We start from the raw sequence: 24,786 nt of genomic DNA on the forward strand, positions 1-24,786 counted from the left end.
GTATTTTGTGAAGATCTCTCTGGAATAAGAATGTAGTTAATTGCTGGTAAGGGAGACTAGAAACTATGGAATAACCCAAGTGAGAGAGGATAGGATCGAAACTGGAATGGCAGCAATAGAGATGACAGGCTAGGAGACTACTGCCCCAGTGAAAGTTTAAGGGAGTTTATCTTATAAGAAAAACTAGGAAAGGTTATTTTCTGATTTTAATTACTAAACAGATTTAAATTAGGTGCAAAATGTTCTATCCTATGCTGATTCCCACTCTAGCATAAATGGTTTGGAAGGTTCTAATATATTCGTTACACTTAAGAAAAAACAGTTAACAATAAAAGTTCACTGCAGATGTTCAACTGGGAAAAAATGAAGATGGGTAGAAACTGTTTCAATATCTTAAGGGTGCTCATGTGTAAGAAAGAATTAAACTTATCTGCTCCAGTGAGCATAATGAGTTCCAATGGCTGGAATTTGCAAGGAGGCAGATTTCAGAACTTTGTGACATTAGAACTGTTGAAAGCAGAATGAGTTGCTTATTTAAATGTTAATTCCTTGAAAATAGCTACTATTTGTGATATGGACTCCATGCAAGCCACTCTATTAGCCACTTGACATGGTATCAATTCATTTCATTCTTAAAATAACCCTAAGTGATAGGTGTTATTACGGTCCTATCTTATAAATTAATAAACAAGCTTGAGAATTTCACTGGTCACTGACTAACCCAAGGTTATTCAGCATGCAGCTTCTAACTCAGGCCCTCTGATTCCCCTATAGGGGTTTTGCCACCAGCCTTTCCATGAAATGGGTGACAGCAGCTGTGAAGAATATTGTGACAAACTGAATTAAAAGCTCTTCTACAATTCCTTTTAAGCACTAAGATATTTGAGCTACTCAGGGAGGGGATTCTGCTATTTTTGTACACTCAAAGCTTTTTGCAATGCCTAGAGCGTAGCTTATTCTCAATAAATGTATGTTAAATTAATAGTTGAAAATTATACGATTATAAAGAAGGAGTGTAAAGCACTGTTTGGAAAACCTGTTGATGTGTTATTTTTAATCATTGTAATGATTAAGAAGTATATTTAGTGGGGCACCTGGGTGGCTCAGTCGGATAAGCATGTGACTCTTGATTTTGGCTCAGGTCATGATTTCACAGTTCATGGGATCGACCCCATGTTGGGCTCTGTGCTGACAGCTTGGAGCCTGCTTGGGATTCTCTCTCTCCTTCTCTTTTTGTCCCTAGCCCATTTGCACTCTCTCTCTCTCTCACTCTCTCTCTCTCAAAATATATAAACATTAAAAAAGAATTATATTTATATATGTCAATATTACTTGGTTTGGCTAAGCTAAAAATAACTGAAAATCAATAATATTACAAGAATAATAGATATAGAAATGGCCTTGGGCCCAAGGGAAGTAAGAGTTTTATTTAATTGTTTTTGTATGTTGAACTGATATGATTGGGTTTGCATCCTGGAAAAGCTAGAGCAAATCTTTTCCTGATGTATTTTCCTCAGAAATCAAATTTTATGAATACGATATTAGCTATTTTCAGCTTCCACAAACATCACTCAGATGCCTTTTGTTGGGTTAGAAAGGGGAAGATCTATTAAGTACTTACAAAATGATGTGGATTGTCTTCAAATTCTATACTTTATTGTAGCTAAGGTTATCATGTTAAGACAGTATGATAGAAAAGAAATATCAAAATAATAGGAGTCAAAAAGATTTGTTCAGTTCTTTCTTTACCACTAGCTAGTATTGAACTATGGCTACCAGATTAATTAGAGTATATAATTACAAATTTAGGGGCACCTCGGTAACTCCACCAGTTAAGCCTCTGACTCTTGATTTGAGGTCAAGTCATGATCTCACAGTTTATAGGTTCAAGTCCCTGCATTGGACTTTGTGCTGATAGCACAGAACCTGCTTGGGATTCTCTCTCTCTCTCTTTGTCTCTCTCTCTGTGTCCCTCCCTCACTTATTCTTCCTCTCTCTCCCTCTCTATCAAAAATAAATAAATAAAACTTAAAAAAATTTAACCTTATTAACCCTGTAGAAAAAGGAGACAAACAGAACAACAGAGAACTTTGCTGTCCATTTGTCCATCATCTGAAGCTTGATTTCCTGCTAGTTGCTATGATTACTTCTACCCCACTTTTCCCAAGCATCATGGCACAACCAGTTGTAAATTTCTTATGTTAAGACATGACCACTGAGATGAAACAAAAGCATTAAGTTCAGGCAGTCACTTAGTTTTCCCACTTGAAGTTAAGTCCTCTTTAGTTTCACATGCAAACGTATGCATATGACATGCAGATTTTGTGGCCTCTAGATTCTCTGAAAATATCTGCAGCCTTATTTCATAATGACCAAGGTTGGTGTGGGGTTTCATTGAGCAGATTTGGACAATAAAACCTGTGGCCAACATGTTGGCTGCCTGTCTAACATAATGTCTGTAATCTTTAGTGACAGATTTTTGAAGGTAGGTTTCCATCACCTTAAACTTAAAAATATGTTAATAAAATTATGTTTTGGTGAAAGCTAATTTGGAAAATATATATGTATATTTTTAAATTTCTGATAGGGGAAAAATATATGAAAGAGCACAGTGCTCAGCTGTGCAGAGAATTATGTATCTGCAATTTAGCAAAATTGAAAACAAACAAGCAAAAAATCAGTACGCACATGCACTGTTCTTCTTTAAATCCAATTTGGCAGATATTTTTAGCTTTGATGACAAGGCTTTATAAAAAGGCCCAAGAGGCCACCATGCACAGAACAGTGTAACTTAGAGATAGAAACTAAGTGAGGGAAAGTTTCCTCCCCTCTGCTTTGGTGGCAACTATTTGAATTTCTAGTAAAAGATACACATTCTGAGTGGTGTCTCACAGCTTATTTAATAGTATTATCAGATTGAAGACACTTCAGACCTGTATACATCAACAGAACAGTCATTTGAAACAAATTTCATTTTGCTTAGTGAAAAATGATGATATAGTAGGGCAAGCATGGAAGCCGGATCCCTCAGATTATAGATCCCTTGGATTAGAACCGGTCCCTCAGTGGCTTTTTCTAAGTCACTCTGCTGGTCCTTGAGCTCTTCCCTATATAGCAGCAAATCTCAGTGGATGACTGTCTCAGCCCTCCTTCTGTGCCCTCCCCCTTCACGTGCACTCTTGTTATTATCCATCTACTTCCAGGTGATGTGTGCTCTTAACTTATGCTGGCTTCCCAGCCACATGCCCACCACAAGTCAAAGGAACACCTATGACACCAAGAGACAATGTTGGGGACAACTCCTGAATGCTTATGGCATAGGGCACAAACTTTAGTGTGAATTTTAAATACAGTTCAGCTTAATAATGTTTTGTTTTCACAAGTTCCATTGCTCTAGCACAGATCTCTCTTCTTTAAGACAGGGAATTCAATTAATGTCCGATATGTCACTTTACTTAGCCACACTTTATAGCCATAAGACATTTTATGTCCCTCAGGGAACCTAGGATTTGATGGGCAAGTGTATAAATTGCCTATGATTTCTTTAATGTGTTTTTTCTTCCCCCCAAATATCTCTAGTGCATTGATGTTCCAATCTGTAGAACTTCCATTAAAAAAAAAAGGAAAAAAATCTGACAGCTTAAACACATCTAGCTGCTAATACCCTATAGTTGGCCTGAATTCAAATACTTAGAAAAGAACTAGATATCTCCTCTGTCTTGTTGCTAAAATTCCCATGGAACTGGCAGGCTTACTTTAGCATCTGCTGAAATAAACAAAACACAATATAATATGTAAGTACTAAAAATGAATTTTTAAGTAAGTATTTAATAATGTTTGAGAAGCTTGTTATTTCAGTGAGTAGATTTATAATGCAAGCATATTTAAAAGTGGCAAGGATGTTTTCTTATTTTAGACACTTTCCTATCTTAATTAACCAAAACAGTCTCATTTGGGCTTTTATCCCCAGCTATCAAATCGGGGAGATTGGAAAGGTAGAGTTAGTAGGTTATAAAATTGTCCTAATTTAAGGCTTGACGATGACTATAATTACTGTCAACTTTCAGGATATTTCCACCACAGTAAGAGTGTCCATGGAGTTTGAAAACACCATTTTCTTTTGAAGGACTCTAGATGAGAATCAATGCAAAGTCGAGGGTTGACAACTTGCTTTCCAGCATCTCATTTTGGATCTTTGAATCATCTCCTCTTCCTCTCATCTACTCCCTAAATGTCTCTCTAGAGCACAGGCTTTGGTGAGTGTGCTTGGTTGAACCAAAGACTCCTACCACTGTCCTGGGGTTAGCTCTGTCATCCTTGCTTGACCTGTGGGCCTACCTCTTAGACTTGTAGTTGATACCTTCTATGAGACCCCAAGTATGAAGGCATCTGATAAGCCTCTAAGTCCACATACTGCTAAATACCTTTACAATACATGGGAATCTGCTAAATTTCAACAGTGACTATTTCAATCTTCTAAATTCTTAGAGCATAATATGTTTTCATTAGAACATCATCTGAATTAACATATTCTTAAATTTTGTGTACCTAATTTCCAGATGCTTAAACATTTTAAAAATCCCTTACCACCTCCCATTTCCATCTAACACAAAATACTTAACATTTTTATGATATGTATATATCATAAGTATGTGTATGTGTATATATATATATATATATATATATATATATGTATATATATTTTTCCTCAAAGAATATTGCCCCAATTAGCCAACTAGTGTTCAAAACACTCTTACAGAGTGTTTTTGGATATAAAATGAGGTTTATCTCAAAGCCATGGCAGATTCATGGAATGATTTGGCATCCACCTTCCTTTCAATCTCAAATAGTACTTTTGCCATTATAAAAGAAATACTCACTCTCAGTGAATGATGTTGCATATGGATAAGCTTCCTTACATCTTCACAGAGAATGCAATGTGCTATGCATTCAGCCTCAAAGACTGTTCAGGAATGATTAATGGTGACCAAATCACATGAGCTTTTACAACTATCTAGAATAATATTTGTTCAGAGGTCATCCAATTTCTGGCATTAATTTGTTCATTCATTCATTCATCATATATTTACTGACCACCTACTATGTGACTGACATGTTAACCCGTCAAAAGAATTTACTGACCACATAATGATTGCTGCTCTTGTAAACACATTAAAGACTTTTAAACACATACCTCATTTAATCCTAACTTCAGTCAGGCAAGGTAGGTTTATCAGTCAGTATTCTCCTGAGAAAAAGAACCAATACAATGTAGTATATAGGTATATAAGTGTGCACACACAGGCACACACATTGCCTACACATCGCACACCTGGGATATGAGGTAGAGACAGAAAGAGAGGAGAGGATGAGATTTTAAGGAACTGGCTCATACAATTAGGGCTAAATCCGAAATTTTCAGAGCCAGCCAGCAGGCTGAAGATCTAGGGAAGGGTTGATGTTGCAATGTTGAGAGCAAAATCTCCCCACTGGAAGCTGAGGTGGGGTTTTTATGTTGCAGTCTTGAGGCAAAATTGTTTCTCCTTCAGGAAACAATAGTCATTTCTCTTAAGGCCTTCAACAGATTGGATGAGGCCTGCCCACATCACAGAAAGTAATCTGCTTTCCTCAAAGTCTACTTATCTAAATGTTAATCGCATCTAAAACATGCTTTCCTAGCAGCATCTGGATTGATGTTTGACCAAACAACTAGGCACTATGTCCTTGGCAAGTTGACATAAAGTTAATTATCACAGTGGGTATTATTATATTTTACACATAAATATGTTGAAGCTCAGAGAGATATTTACTGTGATCCACTCAGTTAATATTTGAGAATTTGGGGATTTAGGCCAGTTTTATCCAAAAACTAGTATGGTTTCCTCTATATCACAGTACATGGTGGTATGTTACAAAATCAAAGATATTGTCTTAACATTTTAAGCACTTAGGATTTTATTTTTGGTAGGGGATACCTGGTTACAATTTATTCATTCCTCCATCAAAAATTTTAATTAAGAGTCTACTATATAAAGGGCACTATGCTAGGAGCTGGGCATAGAACAGTGAACAAAACAGTCAGTGGCCCTTCCCCCTAGTGGGGGAAAAGAACAATAAGCAAATAAACATCAGAGCTACCTCTATCAAATGCTACAATGAAAAATAAGGGGCACCGGGGTGGCTCAGTTGGTTGAGCGTCCAACTTCGGCTCAGGTCATGATCTCATGGCTCATGAGTTTGAGCCCCATGTCGGGCTCTGTGCTGACAGTTCGGAGCCTGGAGCCCGCTTTGGATTCTGTGTCTTCCTCTTTCTCTGTCTTTCTCCCCCTCATGCTCTGACTCTCTCTCTCAAAAATAAATAAACGTTAAAAATAATTTTAAAAAAAGAAAGAAATGCTACAATGAAAAATAAAACCATGTAAAAGTGATGAGGAGTTCTCTGTGGTGGTGATATTTGAGCAGAGCCCTGAGTAAGGTAAGAGCATAAACCATGCAGATACCTAGAGAAAAGCATTATTTTCAGTTAAAGGGGAAGGAAAGCAAGTGCAATGGCCCTAAGAAGGATTAATGCTTGACATGCTTCAGGAACAGCAGGAGACCAATGTGGTTGGAGCAGAAAGATTTAAGCAGGCATATGGAGTAATAGATTCAACATAGTACAAACAGAACATAATTGTTCTAAAGGCAGAGGGAATACAAGAGTGGTCAGTTTAGGAGCATTGAGTAAGGACAAGGTTCTTGAAAAGCAAGTGCTAAGCAGAATGTGTGACATTAGCAAAAATTAAAAAGTAGAAAAGTAGGAATGAGGTAAATGTACGAATCAGTCATCATATTCTATACATCAGGCCAAAATGAAGATCCATGAATATGCATAATGGTTTGAGTGAGAGAATCTCTATTGTGGACCAATCATGTTGGTGATTGGAAGTCTAGGAATAACAGAGGAAAGAAGACAAATGAGTATGTATGCAGGCTGAATGTACTTTATTTAGGCAGGCATCAAAGAACTTGGTATCAATTGATTAAAAGGAAGTTAATGGAGAACTCAAATACACACGCATCAATTTCATATAATGTGAAGAGGTGGTCATTGTAGGTGTTCAAAATGGGAGGCCAAGGCTGAAACAAATATATGAAGATTATTAATAAAAAAAAATAAAAATTATGAGTGCTTCCTACATATTAGGAAGTTTTTATTCATTATCTCCTTTATTTCTTATAGCCATCATTATGAAATGAGATACTATTATTATATTCTTATTAGAAATGAGGAAGCCAAGATACGAGATACTAAAAAGAGATATTGCCCAAAGTTAAATAGCTAATAAATGGTTGAGCTGGCATTTGAATCCAAGCAATCTGGCTCCAGAGCCCAAGTCTTAACTAATGGTGCCTTCCAAAAGAGTCTAGCAACCCCACTTAGGATATAGCCTAACAATCTCTATGGCAAGTAGAAGATTCAAAATAATGTTTACTAAATGGAAAGAAATTTTAGTTATATTAGATGGGATAGGGAAAGGTAAAGAATTCTGAACATAAAATATAGCAGTATTCCTGGTAAGCAATGATGGTCTGAATTAATAACAAATGCAGCCATGGACACAGAAAAAGAGAGGCACAATAATTAATAAAACATGGCAATACATTTGATTTAGAAGGTAAAGAGGTGAAAAATCAAAGATAATTCCAATGTTGGAAGTTTACAACTATTAACAAATTAGCAGGAAGAAAAACACAAATTGTTATCACTTATTGTATCAAACATAAAGATTGAATTTCATTTAATTCTCCAAATCCTGTGAGGTTTCTACAGAATTATTATTTCCATTTTATAAATAACATAGGTCAAGTATATGCCCTGAAGCTACACTGACAACAAGTGGCATAGCCAAGTTCAAATCTGGTCTGTCTGAACTCGAGAGCCATGCTCTTTTTGTCCTTCATGCCACTTCAACTTTTTGACAGGTTGGGTCTCAGCATTTAAAGGATTCTCCAACTACTGCCACAAGGTTGTCCAGATATTTCCTTCAGAAAGGCACTGAGATTCAGGGCCAAACTGAATATTCAGGAATTACCAGCAAATCATAGAACTCAATGTGCTTACAAAAAAAAAAAAAAAAAAAAAGTTCAGAAAGGGAAGATCTGTGGTCCAGAAATCATGCTCAGGTCTAGAGGAAATGGGGAGAAAGGTGGACACCAGCCAGTGATACAAAGCAAAGAAGACCGAGGAGCTGTAAGTCTCTGGCATATGAGTTCTTCAGAGCAACACAATCTAAAACCCTAGCAATGGAATGACACCTCCACTGTGCAATTTCAGCTGTGTCCCCTCCATAAGCGAACACCATCTGCCATGGAGGCGGAACACTGGTGAATTGGAATAGCAGTCCAGACTCGTTTTTGAAAACTTGGCAATGACTTTACATGGCAATGTGACTAAAGTTTGCAGGGATGTAAGAGCTTCCTTGGATAAGCCAACTTACTGCACACCCTCAAACAGAAAACAAACAAACAAACTGCCCAATTCACAAAAGATTTCTGTGGCTTTATTCTAAGAAACAAACTTTCAAAACAATAACCTAGGTTCCAATTACTATCTTCCTAAATACTGATTTGGGATGATTTAATCATATAATGTTAATTAGAGGGTTGCACAGGTGAAAGGGATAGTGGGAAATTTGGAGGGGAAGGCCTGACTTAGAATCTTGGTAGCCACATCTGTTATGTGGCACACTAATATCTTTTAAATGGGCTAATTTATTCTTTAGCATTTAATTTTGAGTTTGGAATATTCTACAACAGAATAAGCCAAAATAAGTCATGCATTTAAAATGTAAGTGGAATTTCATGGAAACCGTTTGATCTTGCTTCTTTTTTTTTTTTTTTAATTTTTTTTTCAAAGTTTATTTATTTTTTTGGGGACAGAGAGAGACAGAGCATGAACAGGGGGAGGGGCAGAGAGAGAGGGAGACACAGAATCGGAAACAGGCTCCAGGCTCCAAGCCATCAGTCCAGAGCCTGACACGGGGCTCGAACTCACGGACCCTGAGATCGTGACCTGGCTGAAGTCGGACGCTTAACCGACTGCGCCATCCAGGCGCCCCTGATCTTGCTTCTTAAAGACAAACCCAAAGGAGCAAAGTGATCCACTTCCAGCAGATGTAAAATAGACTAAATATTTATTTTCTAGCTTTTCCTATTTTTTAGAGGGATAGCCAGGAAGTATCTGGGGGACCAAAAGGTGGGCTTGTATGAGGCACATACCCCAGACAACCAGCATTGGTTTGCTCAAACCCCTAAAGTGCCATTTGAGCAGATGGAAAATTCTGCTCACCTTAGAAACTACTCATCCATCCCTGGGGCTTAATTGCCCCAGGTGTTGTGGCCATCTGCCAGACTTATTGACAACAAATGCTTGCTTAAAAAATGGGACACTGAAATCTCACAGCTTCCACAGGACACGGTCAAAGAGCATATGGAATTGAAAATTAAAGCTCCAATCTTATATCCACCACTCCTACCATTGCAGTTTCTGCAGTGGCAGAGACAAGAGAGATTGATTAGGGAGGTTGAGCTGTTGACATATAAAGTGAAAGCAAGAGAACATTTCAAGGGTAGAGGGTGAAGAATTCTGAGAGATGTTGGAAATTGGAAACAATGACATTTCCAGGCAAAACCATTCATTCAGTATTCGTGGTGTGGACTACTGGTCTTTTCGGTTTACATCAGCAAAATGTTAAGAGACGTAAGCAAGAGAGGAAATGATCCTTAGTGAAAAGAAACCTATACTTTTTAATAGCGCAAGTCCTTATAATACTGTGAGTATTAAGAGTAGGACATTCTGGAAGCTTCTCTCATGAACACCTTGGGCCATGGTGCACTGCCCACAGAAGTGTAAATGCCTGCAACAGAATTAACCAAAGCTGTCATTTCAGCCAAGAATAGGATATTTGGTTGTTCATGAATGGACAAGTTCATAATCCATTTTCAATCTGCTATAACAGAGCTAAGCAAACTGATACAAGCCCAGATATTTTCTTTCTTCTTTAAAAATAAACAAGTTTAATGGTTTTGAAAACAGAACAAATTAATTTGTTTAATTTAAAAAAATTAAAATTAAAAATAAACATTGATACCCACTAACTACTCTGATTCTTTTAAGGAGTTTGGTGACAAACTGCAATGACAAAAGTCTAGCACTTCTTTGCCAACTATTTCTAAAGGTGTTGTCTTTTTCTTTCTTTCTTTCCTTCCTCTTCTCTTGTTTCCTGTTTGTTTCCTGCCTCTTTCTCCACCTGAAAACTGAAGACCTGTTGTAGTTCAGTGTCAATGTCACTTAAACCTTCTAGAAAGTGTTTCTATTTCCTGCTCTGTGTGAACATTTTAAATAATCTGTTACAATAATTAACAATTAATTAACTAAGAGTTCCCTCTCCTTGTTGAACTCATAGTAGCAACTATAAGCAACATAACCCTTTCAGGAAAACAACTGTTGCTTATTTGGGTTGCCTAGGAAAACAGCGTGTTTGGAACTATAGAGTGTGACCCAAACTTCCCACATTTCTCTTTCTTTGTGTGCTTTGTCCTTATATCCACGAGTTCTCATATGTCCTAAGTATTTTTATTTTATTTTTTATTTTTGTAATTTTTTTTAATGTTTATTTATTTTTGACAGAGAGAGAGAGAGAGAGAGAGAGAGAGCGAGCGAGCATGAGTGGGGGAGGGGCAGAGAGAGAGGGAGACACAGAATTTGAAGCAGGCTCCAGGCTCTGAGCTGTCAGCACACAGCCCGACGGGGGGCTTGAACTCACGAGCCATGAGATCATGACCTGAGCTGAAGTTGGATGCTCAACCGACTGAGCCACCCAGGCACCCCTGTCCCAAGTATTTTAAAAATAAGAATGATCAGGGCACCTTGATGGCTCAGTCGGTTAAGTGTCCAACTTCGGCTCAGGTCATGATCTCACAGTTCATGGGTTCAAGCCCTGCATTGGGCACTGTTCTGACAGCTCAGATCCTGGAGGCTTCTTTGGATTCTGTGTCTCTGTCTCTCTCTGTCCCTCCTATACTTGTGCTCTGTCTGTCTGTCTCTCTCTCAAAAAAATAAACATTAAAAGAAGTTAAAAAATAGAAATGATCAAATAGAAAACATTTCCCCAGATTATGTGGAAGATGTAAATTTCAGTGAAATGTGGTTTGTACCCTTAAAGGAGCTTAAAATCTACTTGTAAACATAGACATGCACATAATTAATGCAACAAGTAAATAAAGATCATAAGAGAAATTATGGAATGTACGATGCAAAATATATTACTACATATAAATTCTGAATTTCATGAGTGAGTCTGATTCTGAAGGCATTTCTAAAGAGGAACTTACCAAACTTCCTATATTCCTAAAGATCATTTTAAAGATTACTTTAAAGATCACTTTATTTAAATATATATATATATATATTTATTTTGAGAGAGATAGCAAGAGAGAGAACACAAGCAGGGGAGGAGCAGAGAGAGAGAGAGAGAGAAGAAGAGAGAGAGAGAGAGAGAGAGAGAGAGAGAGAGAGAGAGAGAGAGAATCCCAAGCAGGATCCATGCTGTCAGCAAAGAGCTCTACCCAGGGCTCAATTCCATGAACCATGAGATCTATGACCTGAGCCAAAATCAAGTTGGACACTTAATCGACTGAGCCACCCAGGCACCCCCAAAATCATTTTCACTTAGAAATATATTTCCTTTTTTCCGCCAAACCTATGATTTTATTATCCTATACCCTGTGGGGAATAAGCTTAGAAATTCCCTGAGCTTGCACCAACGGGTTAACAAGGTAAAGAATCAGAAAGCCATAGGATGTACACACCCAAGTTTGGGTAAACAAGATTAGGTAAATAAGATTAGGTACATGGGGCAAAGGCCCCCAGAATAGGACAAAGATATAGGAATAGGAAACCTCTGAATGAAAACATCCAAGGTTAGGTAAATAAGATTAGGCAAATAGAGCAAAGGCCCCCAGTATAGGACAAAGGTGTAGGACAAGAGCAGAAAGCTGCTTTTGGAATGAATTAGGCAAACAGGTAAATAGGGCTACAGACCACAGTGGGGCAGAGTTGCCTAGAGCAAAACTAATTAACAAAAGAAAGATGCTTTGTTGACCGTGAGTAGCATGCTTTGTGTTTCTTGTCCCTTAGGCCAGTTTAGGTAAACAGAGGTGGGGCCTCATGTTTGCTGTCAACAACCTCCCAGCCAGCACTGGAATCTTGTTTTGTATTGACCCAAACCCCTAATACCACACTTCTTCAAAACCCCCTTTTCTCCATGTACGTGAGTTAATGTTCATGGTTTCATTGTCTCTTTGTGCATGTCCGTCATGCTTGTAAGCCTTCTGATCCTAATAAAAACAGAGCAAGGACACTTACTCTGGGCTCCTGTCTCCTCCCGGACAGTAGCCTCTCTTGCATTTTCAATCCTGCATCCTGCTCTCTTGCTGGACTAGAGAGACCTCCAGACCCAGAATCTACAATATCTCAAAGTAAATAAGTGAAGTAAACACTGGTGATGATAGAATAATACATTTGTATTCATTATCTTCATATCGTACACATCAAATTTATATTCATTTTTATATATCATGGGTATTCCATTATAAATTACATTTTCTTCCCAAGTTCATTGATACTGTTGATACCAGAGGTATGAAATCTATTTTTTGCTTTGCTACTGCTTTAAAAGATCCACAGAAATAAGGCACATATTAATTAATGCACATGTTATTAATTTATTTCCCTAATTTTAACCTGAGTAGCTCATTTTTTTTTTTTTTTTTTACTTTAGGAAAGGATCAAGAAGATGTTATATATAGAGATTTTACTTTTCTTTCAAAAGGCAAGATAAAGTTCTTAAGTTCCCTCCCAAAACTGTCTGCCCTAATTCTGTCCTACTTTTTGTAGTAGGAGGACAGTTTGGTTTCCCTACATATTAATTATTTGACTTGTTTGTGGAGATAGTCTGTGAGACTGTTAGAGAAAATGCAGTCGGGACTTCTCTGGGTAAAAGCGTGATGATTGCATATAACAATTTCACCACTAAGAGCCTTAAAATGTGAGACAAATGTACCATTAAAAAATCTAAAATCCTTTAACATTGTAATCAATACTCTGATTAGTATGTGTAACCTACAAATACTCATCCTTTAGCCTGGAAAAAGTCAACTGTTGTAAAACCTTCATTAAGAAATTCATTTCTGTGGCTAAAATCAACAACATAGGAAACAACAGGTGTGGGCGAGGATGTGGAGAAAGAGGAACCCTCTTACACTGTTGGTGGGAATGCAAATTGGAGCAGCCACTGTGGAAAACATTATGGACATTCCTCAAAAAGTTAAAACCAGAACTACCCTATAACCCAGCAATTGCACTACTAGATAATTTACTAAAAGGATACAAAAATACTAACTCAAAGGTATACATACACCCCAGTGTTTATAGCAGCATTACTTACAATAGTCAAGTTATGGAAACAGGCCAAATACCCATTAACTGATTAATGGATAAAGAAGATGGCGAGATAGATAGATAGATAGATAGATATGAAATCTTGCAATTTGCAACAACATGGATGGATCTAGAGAGTGTAATGCTAAGGGAAATAAGTCAGAGAAAGACTGATACCATATGATTTCATTCATATGTAGAATTTAAGGGAAAAAAATGATCAAAAGGGGAAAAAACAGAGACAGGGGCAAACCAAGGTAAAGACTCTTAACTATAGAGAACAAATTGATGGTTACCAGAGGGGAGGTTTTGGGGGATGGATATAATAGGTGACAAGAATTAAGGAGTGTATTTGTTGTGATGAGCACTGGGTGTTGTATGAATGTGTTAACTCACTATATATTGTACATCTGAAACTAATATTACTGTATGTTAAGTAACTGAAATTACAAATAAAAACTTAAAAAAATTCATTTCTGCCTCTACAGACTGAAGCAGACTTCTTGGGGAACAGGGCTTCAGGAGAATAAATATAGCCACTATCAACTTTCAGTGTGATATACAGGATACCTTGTTTTGCTGTGCCTTGCTTTATCACACTTCTTACAAATTGAAATCTTGTGGCAACCCTGTGTTGAGCATTTTCCAACAGCATTTGCTCACTTAATGTCTCTGTGCCGCAGTTTGTTAATTCTCACAAGATTTCATCTTTTTCATTATTATTATATTTGTTATGGTGATCTGTGACCAGTGATTATAACTCACTGAAAGCTCAGATGATGACTAGCATTTTTTTGTTTTTTACTTAAGATGTGTACTCTTTAAGACATAATTATATTGCACACTTAATAGAGTACAGTAGAATGTAAACATAATTTTTATATGCATTGGGAAACCAAAAAACTCATTCGACTCACTTTATTGCAGTAGTCTGGAATTGAACCCACAATATCTCAGAGGTATGCCTGTATTTCGCACTGTCAAATGATTTAGTCCTTTAGCAGGTGTTCAGAAAAAAAAAATCAAATTTACAACATTAGGAGTCAAATAATCTCTTGCTCAAGCTCCATGGTATGTACATGATAATTGAAGTCCTACAAATAATTCAGGTTCTATCTGCTACAATGGCAGCCAGCATTCAATTCAGCAATATCCCAGGAAGCAAAGGGAACTCAGTGCTCTCACACTGCAGTGTAGGGACTAGGCCCTTTGCTGGCATCAGAAGATGACCCAATTCCTGTCCAATGTGCGACCTGCTGCATATGAAGGCAAAGATAATTGCCCTTCAGAGATCTTTTCCAGTAAAATCTTTGCCTTGACTCTCTCACCACATTTTGTTAGTTCTTTCATATGGACTTCATTATTCCCTGCATCAGTTTCTCCAGCTGCATATACAGGACATTTGGTGGTAGATTTATTTTGAACATAGTTGTGGAGATGATGGGTGTTTTAAAGGCCAGGGTTACTAAGAAGTGTTTTATTTTAGTTCAGATGTGACTGGCATGGTGGTGGATTATTATTTCTGCCCACTCCTCTGTCTCTTGCCTACACAATTTGGGAAAGATTTATAGGGCTTTCACCTATGGCAGCATGAAAATTTAGACAGAAAAACACTGAGCTTCTGAAGTCAAGGCTATCTACAATATTGTAACCCCAAGTTTCACAACAGCCACAAAACTCATTTCCAGGTCAGCGTAGACACTTTTCTCTTTCTACCAAATTTACTGGAAACTTGGAGAAAATGTGTCTCGCCATTGAAGTGCCTCAAACAAGCTCAAGTGAACCTATATAAAGGGAACATACAGAGCAGGAGAAAAACACAGTCACAGCTTTGTCCCAAAAGGGTAAACTCTAAGCCATTTTGGAGAGAGAAAGACAAATATTCTCAATTAGCACAAAAGAAAATAGCCATTTCAAAATAGACAGTGGCAGAAGCCAGATTATCTGTTACAAACTTATTTTAATTGCCAAAATCCCATGGAATCTGCTCTTAGCAAGGTAATCAATGAGATCTTTGGTACTTAACCCAAAGGTTGCTTTCAATTCTTCAGTTTACTTAACGCCTTTCAAGAGAAGTGGATTGTTCTCTCTCAAGTCTTAGTGTTTTTGTTCCCAGAGTACTGTCGTGCCCTCTCACTCCCTACAAATTCTCCATAGATTGCAAATCGTCTAATAGTTGCAATTCCTGTGTAAGCGTTGATAGTTCCCTAATCTAAATGTTCACCAGAAAACTCTCTCCAGAGTCTAGAGTGCTGTCCCAAACTCAGCTCAGCTCCATCTGAATATTTCACATGTGCCCATAACTATCATTTCTTCACCCAACTTCAATATACTCCTTTCTCTGTGGTTCATGTCTTAGAAAATGACATTTATTCACTCCACCAGCTGGTAAAGATACCCTGACACGCAAGACAGATGTTGCCCCTGCCTTCGTTCAGTTCCAATCCAATAGCGAAGAATACATTTTAAGAAGAAATAACAGATATTAAGACTGTTACAAAGGATAAAGTACATACAGCATACAAATGAGGCACTTAAAATTATTAGAAGTGGCCATCACTGATTCTCCCTCTTGTTGATTACCCCCAATCTAGCACCAAGTCAGGTAATGAGTAGCTCCCCTAATCCCACTGTCCCCATTTAGTTCAGGCCACCATCACCTTGTGGTGATGGACCTAACATCTTGCATCTTGCAGGTGTTTCTTCAACTTTAGGTGCTATTAACTTACTCAATCACAACAAAGGACACCTTAACAGGCTTCCGTTTTAACCTTCCTTGCCTTCTTCATGTCCTAAAATGTTATACATTTGGAAAATTATTGTTATTTTTGCTATCTCTCAGATACACAGAAAAGCTATTTTGGTTGTGATCAGAGAACCCCCCTAAGACATTTCTGTCATCTGATTGAAGAACAGTTGAGTGTACATCAAATGGCCCGTTGTTGACAAAAAGCCTGAGAAAGCATCTGTCACACAGTGTTAACAAAGCAAAGTACAACCTTCTCTGCCACACAAGCAAAAAAGGAGAAACACTCAGCTGGCAGGAAGGCAACTTCACACACCCACAATGTTGTCACCTCTCCGAGTCTAATTAGAAACTTAAATCCAGAATAGAATGAAACAAATTAGATTTTCCCATCTAAAGATGCCACAGTTGTTTCGCGTTTTAATAGCGGCAGCATAGAAGTTAGTTGTGAAATGTATCCAGACAAAGTGAACACCTACAGCTTGCTATATACAGGAATGCATAGAAGGAGCAGCCGCTCCCGTCCATGTTCTAAATGCCACCACCAAAGTCAATGGCCCTCTTGAATGTGCCGGAACTCCCCAACACAGAAGATGAATGGACAAAGGAAGGCTGTCCAAAGGAAGATCTCTAGTGTTAATTTGATCCTACACTTGACTGACCAATGCACACCATTGGAGAAGTCACCAAGCTTAATCTTGTGTTACAGATGAGGGGGTGCCTGCAGGAACCAGTTCTGATATTAAGAGTATTAGATTGCTGAACTTAAAAAAAAAATAGCTGAGCAAAGTTGAGAGTCATGGCGGCATGAATTGCTTTTTCTTCAGTGGTTCCTTAAAATTTCCACTCCTCAGGGAAATGGTGGGTATATACTCTAGCGTGGCCCACTTTCAACCCATAGCTAGAATAAATTACACAAATACATTTTACTTCCCAAACCTCTTTGCTAAACTCCAATCTCACATATGATACCTATGCCAACAATTTACTGAGCACCTACTATACCAGAGTCTCTCTGCATTTGGCCGTTCAACTGACTCGGTATTTATTGAGTACCTACTGTGTTCCAGACACAGTTCTAAGTACTGAGATACAGAATTAAACAAAAGAGACATAACCCCTCTTCTCAAATAGGAGTCAGTTCAGTTGGTCAGATAGACCCTAAATAATTACATGTGTGATCATACTTAATCTTCAAAACAAACTTTAAGGCAGTTATTTTAAATCCATTTTTACTGGTCATGAACATAATATTTTAAGACATTAAATACATAATTTGCTTAAGGTCATGCAGGTGATAGGTGGTGAGTAGGGCTTGAAAGGCAAGTCATGTTAGCTTCACAGATGTGATCCTTAATCCTGGGTTATACTGTTCAGTGCTCAGAGATACAATACATCCAACATATGCCAGCCTAAACTCACTGTGTCTTTTCTTCAGATTTCAAAATTTTTCTCTCAGTAAGTAGCAGCATCACCTATTTTGGTTCCCCAAACCACAATTCTGATAATTTTCATAGATTCTGCTTTCTTTCCCATCTCAACCAATTAAGTTTTATAGATATTTACGTGTCTAAATCTTTCATATCCCCCTCCTTCCATTTGTACTGCCATGCTGTGTTTGAAACTTTCTTTCCTTTTCCCCTGGGTGACTGTGATGGCTTCCTTGTGTCTGTCTTTAAACAATCCCTGTCGTCCCTCCAAACAATCTATTGTGCTGGCTAAACAAACTTCTCAAAACACAAATTCAGTCATATCACATTTCTGTAGGGTTCCCACTTCCTAAACAAAAGGCCAGATTTATTTTCAGATTCTATCAACCTCCTTAGGAGCTAATGTCTGTCTTCCAATGGCTCAGCTCCTTCCACTTCTTTATTTTCTATTTCAGCCTTTTTTGCAGTTCTAAATTTCCCAAATGCATCCTGGCTCTTCCTACCTCTGTGCACATATATGCTTTGTCCTCTCTGCATGGGGGTAATCTCCCCAGTCCTTCTTAAACTAGCATGTACTTGTTCTTCAAAATTCAGCTGAAGAATTGATTCCTTTATAAAGTCACCTTCTCATCTCACTTCCCAATATTAGCACTTAAACCTGTTGGTTCTTACTTGATTTTGTGCATACATACATACCAGGAGTTCTATAAAAACATTGGAAATGCACCTGTCTCCAATGATAAATTGGGCTTCACAAGATCAGGCTTAATCAGTCTGATTAGAGGTCTTGCAAAAGAACCAAGTAGGGTGCTGTTCAAAGGATATGTGAACTGTAGTCAGAAACCTGTTTCTTGAAGCCCATGTTCTTCCACTTAATAGCTGTGACCACAACTGTCATTTAAACCCTTACCTTTAGTTTCCTCATCTGTGAAAAAGTAAACGATAATGATAAGAAATAAGTTGCAGAAAGAAAGTGAGGTAGACTCGAAACAGGAAATTATCCTTTTACCTATAAAATGCTATCAATGCATTACTTTCCCATGCCCCTGAGAGCTCCTTAGGAGCAGACCCTATGTTTTGACATCTTTGTATGATTTTTCCCTCCTCAGTCAGATACAGCTTAGGACTGATCTGCTACACAGTTCAGATTTGATAAAAAATACTCTTTTTTATTTCAAATTAGTGGTGAGATAAGTAAGATTTTGCTTTAAAATTTGTACAGATTTTTTTTTTCTGTAGAATTTCCTTGGAAAAGGAAAATGCAGTGTAAGAAGCATGCAAACTTAAAAACTAAACTTAGCACATTAATTAAACTCCTGGAGAGTAAAAACAGTAAGAATACAGAAATAACAGAAATCAATAACATCTACAATCATGTGTCTTGATGGCTTTTTTTTGGGGGGGGGTGCAACTTATAAAGAAAAAAAACACAACAATTTGAATTTGAGGGCCTTCTTCTCAGAACTTGACCTGGGCAGAACTGAGAAAGAAGCTGTTTGTTTGTTTGTTTTTTTCAATTTGCCCAAGTCTGTAACCACTTCCACCACATGGAAACCTGTCCTCTCATTTGGAGGCTCCTGGAGTCTTGATTCCAGGTGTCTTTCTAGAACTGACATTGCCAAAGATTTCTCATTACCTCTGACTGCCCCTTCTTACTCCTTCAGCTATGATTCTGTCCCCAAGTTATTTTTAGCAAGTTATGATACAAAAACTATTATATCCATCACCTCAGGCAAAAACGACTGTTAGAAATACCATACATGCAAGATTTTAGGAAATCCAACATGGGTAAGATACAGTCCTTATTTCTAGGTAGCTCCACAGTGTTTTAGGCAGTATAGACAAATTATGATATATGGTCAGGTAAGTGCATTACGAAACACAAAACGAAGCATTGTGAAAACTCCCAAGAGAAGAGCAGCTCACCATACTGGGGGTTTTGAGGAAGACGCCACAGAAGAAATTATTTTCAGGTGGGTTTGCAGGGTGAGTACAAGCTGTCAGATAAAGTCTATACTGTGCACGAAAGGGCGAGAACATGTGCATTCCAGGCAGAGAAGTGCATTTTCAAAGGCCTAGATATAGGGCACAACATATTTAGAAGACAGTTGGAAAATGAATATGTTCTAAAAGCTCCTGAACTCAAGTGAGGATGTCTCTACGTGGTAGAATATTGGGCTACTTAAAAGAATGCAATGGGGAAGTTTTGGTTATGTGTATAAGGAATAAATTTGGTCTTGGGGAACCTGCAACATGGATTACTGCTTAAACCTGTCTCCCCACCCCCCTCCACCACTCTTTCTCAACCATGTCCTGCCTCCAGCCCAGAATGTGTCTCCTCTACCCATCTGTTCCATCGTCACAGCCAATCTGATGACTGGTTAACCTGACATCCGTCTCTTCCATGTCAGCAATAGCATCACACCCTCTCTATGCTGCCTACCACAAGTCTATACATGTGTCAAATTGAACATAAGTGTATCTCATTTCGTTATACTCTAAGGAACAATAATAAACATGTGAACTGCAATTTAACAGCATTTAGGCTATATCCTTATTAACTTTTTAAATATCCACCAGCGTGGGTTTATTATCATTATCATGAAATAGCTGGATACACTGCAAAACAGGAAAATCTTCATGTTAAAACACTATTTATTATTTTTAACCTACATTTTGATGCCAATTTATTTGAAAATAAGGATTATTTTTTCAAATGTGTGGAACCATTCTACATTTGTGGATATGTTTGTGTGTTTTACAGTGAAAATAATCTTTACTAGACACATCATACTAAACGATTCCTCCAGAGAAGGAAATAAATGCAAAATTTTTGAAATGATGATCACACATTACGAATTCCTCTGTGTTTGTTGTAGGTACTGTGAACCATCTGTACCATATCATTGGTGCAGATGATGTATGTCTGCAGACATATAGCAGAATAGTAGGTACCCAAATGTGCAATTTCTTGTGACCTGTCTACAAAGTTTCTTGGAGTCAGGGATGCAGGAATTTCATGGTTGAACCTCTTCTCAGAATCATCTTAAAAACCAAAGATTCTTACCTTTTCTGTGATGTGTGTTTCTTAAAAAAATTTTTTTTCAACATTTATTTATTTTTGCGACAGAGAGAGACAGAGCATGAACAGGGGAGGGGCAGAGAGAGAGGGAGACACAGAATCGGAAACAGGCTCCAGGCTCTGAGCCATCAGCCCAGAGCCCGACGCGGGGCTCGAACTCCGGGACCGCGAGATTGTGACCTGGCTGACGTCGGACGCTTAACCGACTGCGCCACCCAGGCGCCCCAAGTGATGTGTGTTTCTATTGCATTCTTTTTGCTTTATAGGAAAGGTAATGGTGTGTTACAATTTCATCAATGAGAAACACCTACTTATTTTTTTTTTTAATTATTTAGGGCTCAGACTAATGTTTAGGTTATCACAGAAAATAGACTAATAGGCATATTAGTAGCTTATAGTCCCATCAATATTTTTCAAGCTATGAGGGAAATCAAACATTTTAATCCTAAATGCATCCACTAAAATGTAATACCTACGTTAATTATAATTTATGATAATCTATTTGTTGAGGCAATTTATCTTGTAGAAAATGTACTTTTTCTTCATCAGAATAATATTTTATTGTTTTATTTATTGCTTTATAAATGTTTACTTAAAATATTCTATAATTCAATATTAGATTTTTTTCTCACTTATCTAAAAAGATGAGACATAATTTTGCTTTCAGTGCAACGTATGTATGGCTTTATGGATTCATCATTATTATCCTCCTTAAAGTGCATATATACACTCTCTCAGTAAGTTTATGAAGCCCCTATTGGATAAGTCCAGCTAATTGTTTTAGTCAACTTCTAAAACTACCTTGGGAACCTCTAAAGAAATCTGTGTTTCTCTTAGGTATGGATTGATTCCCTAGGACTTTGTTGTCTACTGAGAAAGAGTTGAGTTAGTATAGACATTAAGCTTGATGAGAATCTATGCAAATTTGGTCATTCAAATAGAATTAAATCAAACAATTGATTTGTTCTATAGTTTAGGAGCTACACAAAAGTTAACCAAAATATTCCTACACTCTAAGTCTTACATTGTGAACAAAAAGCATTCTCATAGGTAGATAAAAGAAAAATGGATTCTTAAGTTTGAAATGGACCTTGGAGTCCTCTAGTATAGCTTTATGAAAATTGTCCAAATGGTAATGAATTCTTATTTAACTACTTTCTTTAACAACATCTGGTGAAGGTGATCTCAATGCTTCCTGAGATGGTTAATTCCATTTCAAAAGCTCTAATTGTGAGAGAGGTCTTTATGTTTCAATCTAACTTACTATAGTTTCAAAGACAAACTAAGTGATTTGATCTCTTTTCCATTCAGCAACTATTAATGAATGAATATATCTATCCTTCAGAACAAAAGTACATACTAATAACCTCAACTATGAATTTGTTATTTAATAGGGAAGGAGTCATATCTCAAAGTATAATATGCCTTATTATAAAGATAGTCTAGAGACCATAAATATATTCGCTTACCTTGAAGAAAAATATTACAATCACATTTAAGATCTTAACACAGTTAATAAGTTAATAAATATTAAAAAAAGGCAACTTTGATCAGTGGAAAGGCAGTTAATAAATGGATTTGGAATTATATAGTTAGCAATATAGAAAAGCTTCAGAGTGGTTCTTATAATAGTGTATATGAAACAGATTGAATTTTAACTAAGTACTTAAATGTAAACACTAAACTTTAGTCAAGCTATAAAAAGATACTGCCTATTAAATATTTTTTGGGTAAAAATTTTCTTAATCTTGAAGCAAGAGGAAAAATCTCAGAGGAAAGTATCTACACAGTTTTGCAGGTAAAAACAAAAACTGGGATTAAAAGCCAAAAGGAGTAGGAAAAATAGTGGTAGCAAACACGATAGATCAAAGGTCAATCTCTTTATTAGACAGAAAGGTTCTTAAAATTAATAGGAGAAAACGTATCTCAAAAGACAAATGGGCAAATGAACACACTTTCCAAAAGCACAAATAGAAACAATAAACAGACCTGTGGGAAAATGCTCATTCATAGAACTAATCAGACACAAATCAAAATAACAACAGAAAATCTCTCAGCAATAATTAAAAATTATAAAATTTAGCTGGGCAGAGCCTTCATCATACACGGGCATAATCTCTTTGAATTTATATTTGGGATGATATACCAAAACAACAAATATATGCATATAGTGGGATAATAACTCTTTTTTGAGATTGCCTTCAGGAAATAATTTAAATATGGAAAAAATTGATATTTGTTGATGTCCATTACAATATGATTTATATTAGTTAAAGTAATTTAATATAATCCAAAATAAAGCAGTATTAAAAATAATTATAAATGTTATTGTTGATGTGCAGTGGATTAAATAACTAATAAAATGTAAGGAAATGAGAACATCAGGCATGCAGATAGATGAAACAGCGTTCGAAATAGTAGATCAATGAGTGCACAGTGCCGACCTAAGAACAAGCCTGGTAGATCCATGGAACAGAACAAACCCTTTTGTGCTGGCATCTAGAGAGCCAAGGAAGAATGTAAGAAAATAAATATGAGAACTTACACATGGGACAGGGAGGGGAAAAGGAATTCCTAAAGAGTCTTAATTAACAGTTATGTTAATTAAGAACTACTACCCTGAGTGAGGGGGACAGCAATTAGAAGGTTTTGACAAGTCTTGTGGTCTGATTAATTTACATAACAAAAAATTGACCCACAAGGGTGCACAAGGGTGCACAAGGTGAGGCAGAGAGCACTGTTAGAATGGAGACTTTGTGAATGACCAGGTGACGTACAATGATGACTTCAACAATGGTAGTGGCATAAGGGATCGTGAGAAGTAGGTAAATTATGGATATTTTGAAGATAGAGAACAAGAGATAGAATAATGGTAGGAATCTGAGAAAAAGAGCAGGGAGGATGATACCAAGTTTCTTTGTGGAGTTATGAACAGACAAGTGGATAAAAGCTTACATTCATGATTTTAAAAATAATACTCTTAGAAAACTTGAATAGAAAGGACCTCCCTTTACCTGCTAAATGGTATCCTCATGAAAATCAGAGCAAGTTAGTGAGATACTGAGAGCTTTTCCTTTATAAAAGGACTAGAAATTAATTCTATCATCAATATTTCCACTCAACATTTAGCTAGGAGGCCTTCATCATACAGCAGAGCAAAAAAAAAAAAATAGACTCAAGATTGTATGGAAAAGACAAAACTCTTACTGTTTAGGGATGGTATCTGTATTTCATAATTGTGATCTGTATTATCAAAAGAATATACAAGTAAATTGTTAGAATTAATAAGAGATTAGCAGGAGGACCAGAGGAAAATAAAAATATAAACACCTATTGTTTTTCTACAAACCACCAACAGCTAGTTAGAATCTGAAATTTAAAAAAATATATACCATGTATAATGTAATCAGAAATGCAAAATTCCTATGATATATCTATAAATATAGATAATGCTTTTGTAAATAAAATAGAATTATAAAATTTAATTGAGAGGCTTTAAAGAAGACTTAAATAGGGATATATACCATGCCCGTGACAAGAAAACCTGGACTATTGAAAAATGTCACTTTTCTTCATATTATGTTATGGGTTCAATGCCATCCTAAACAAAATCCTTACTTTTTGGTTGAACTTGACAGGCTTGTTCTTTATTGCCTAAAATAGTGAAAAGGTCTAAATGGCCAAGACATTCATAAAGAAGAACAAATTGGTATTAATTGCACTAGCATGTATCAAGGCTCGTTATAAAAATAAAATTGCAACAGTGTGATGATAGTCTTAGGCTTAAGACTTAAAAGGAACTTAATAGGAAGACAGGAAACTGATCCACACATGTAGAGACATAATATATGACAGAAATGACATTGCTTATCAGTGGGAAAAGACAGACTTTTTTATAAATGTTCCGGGAAAATTATTCATACATATGGAAGAAGAATGAAATTAAATATTTACATCACACTTTACATAAAAACTAGTTCCCTGTGGATTCAAGACCTACATGTAAATGGCCCATGAGAATTGCAACAGTCATTAAGTGTGATGC

The sequence above is a fragment of the Herpailurus yagouaroundi genome, unplaced genomic scaffold, assembly GCF_014898765.1.
Source record: "Herpailurus yagouaroundi ecotype Mexico unplaced genomic scaffold, PumYag 182, whole genome shotgun sequence".
NCBI classification, from domain to species: domain Eukaryota; kingdom Metazoa; phylum Chordata; class Mammalia; order Carnivora; family Felidae; genus Herpailurus; species Herpailurus yagouaroundi.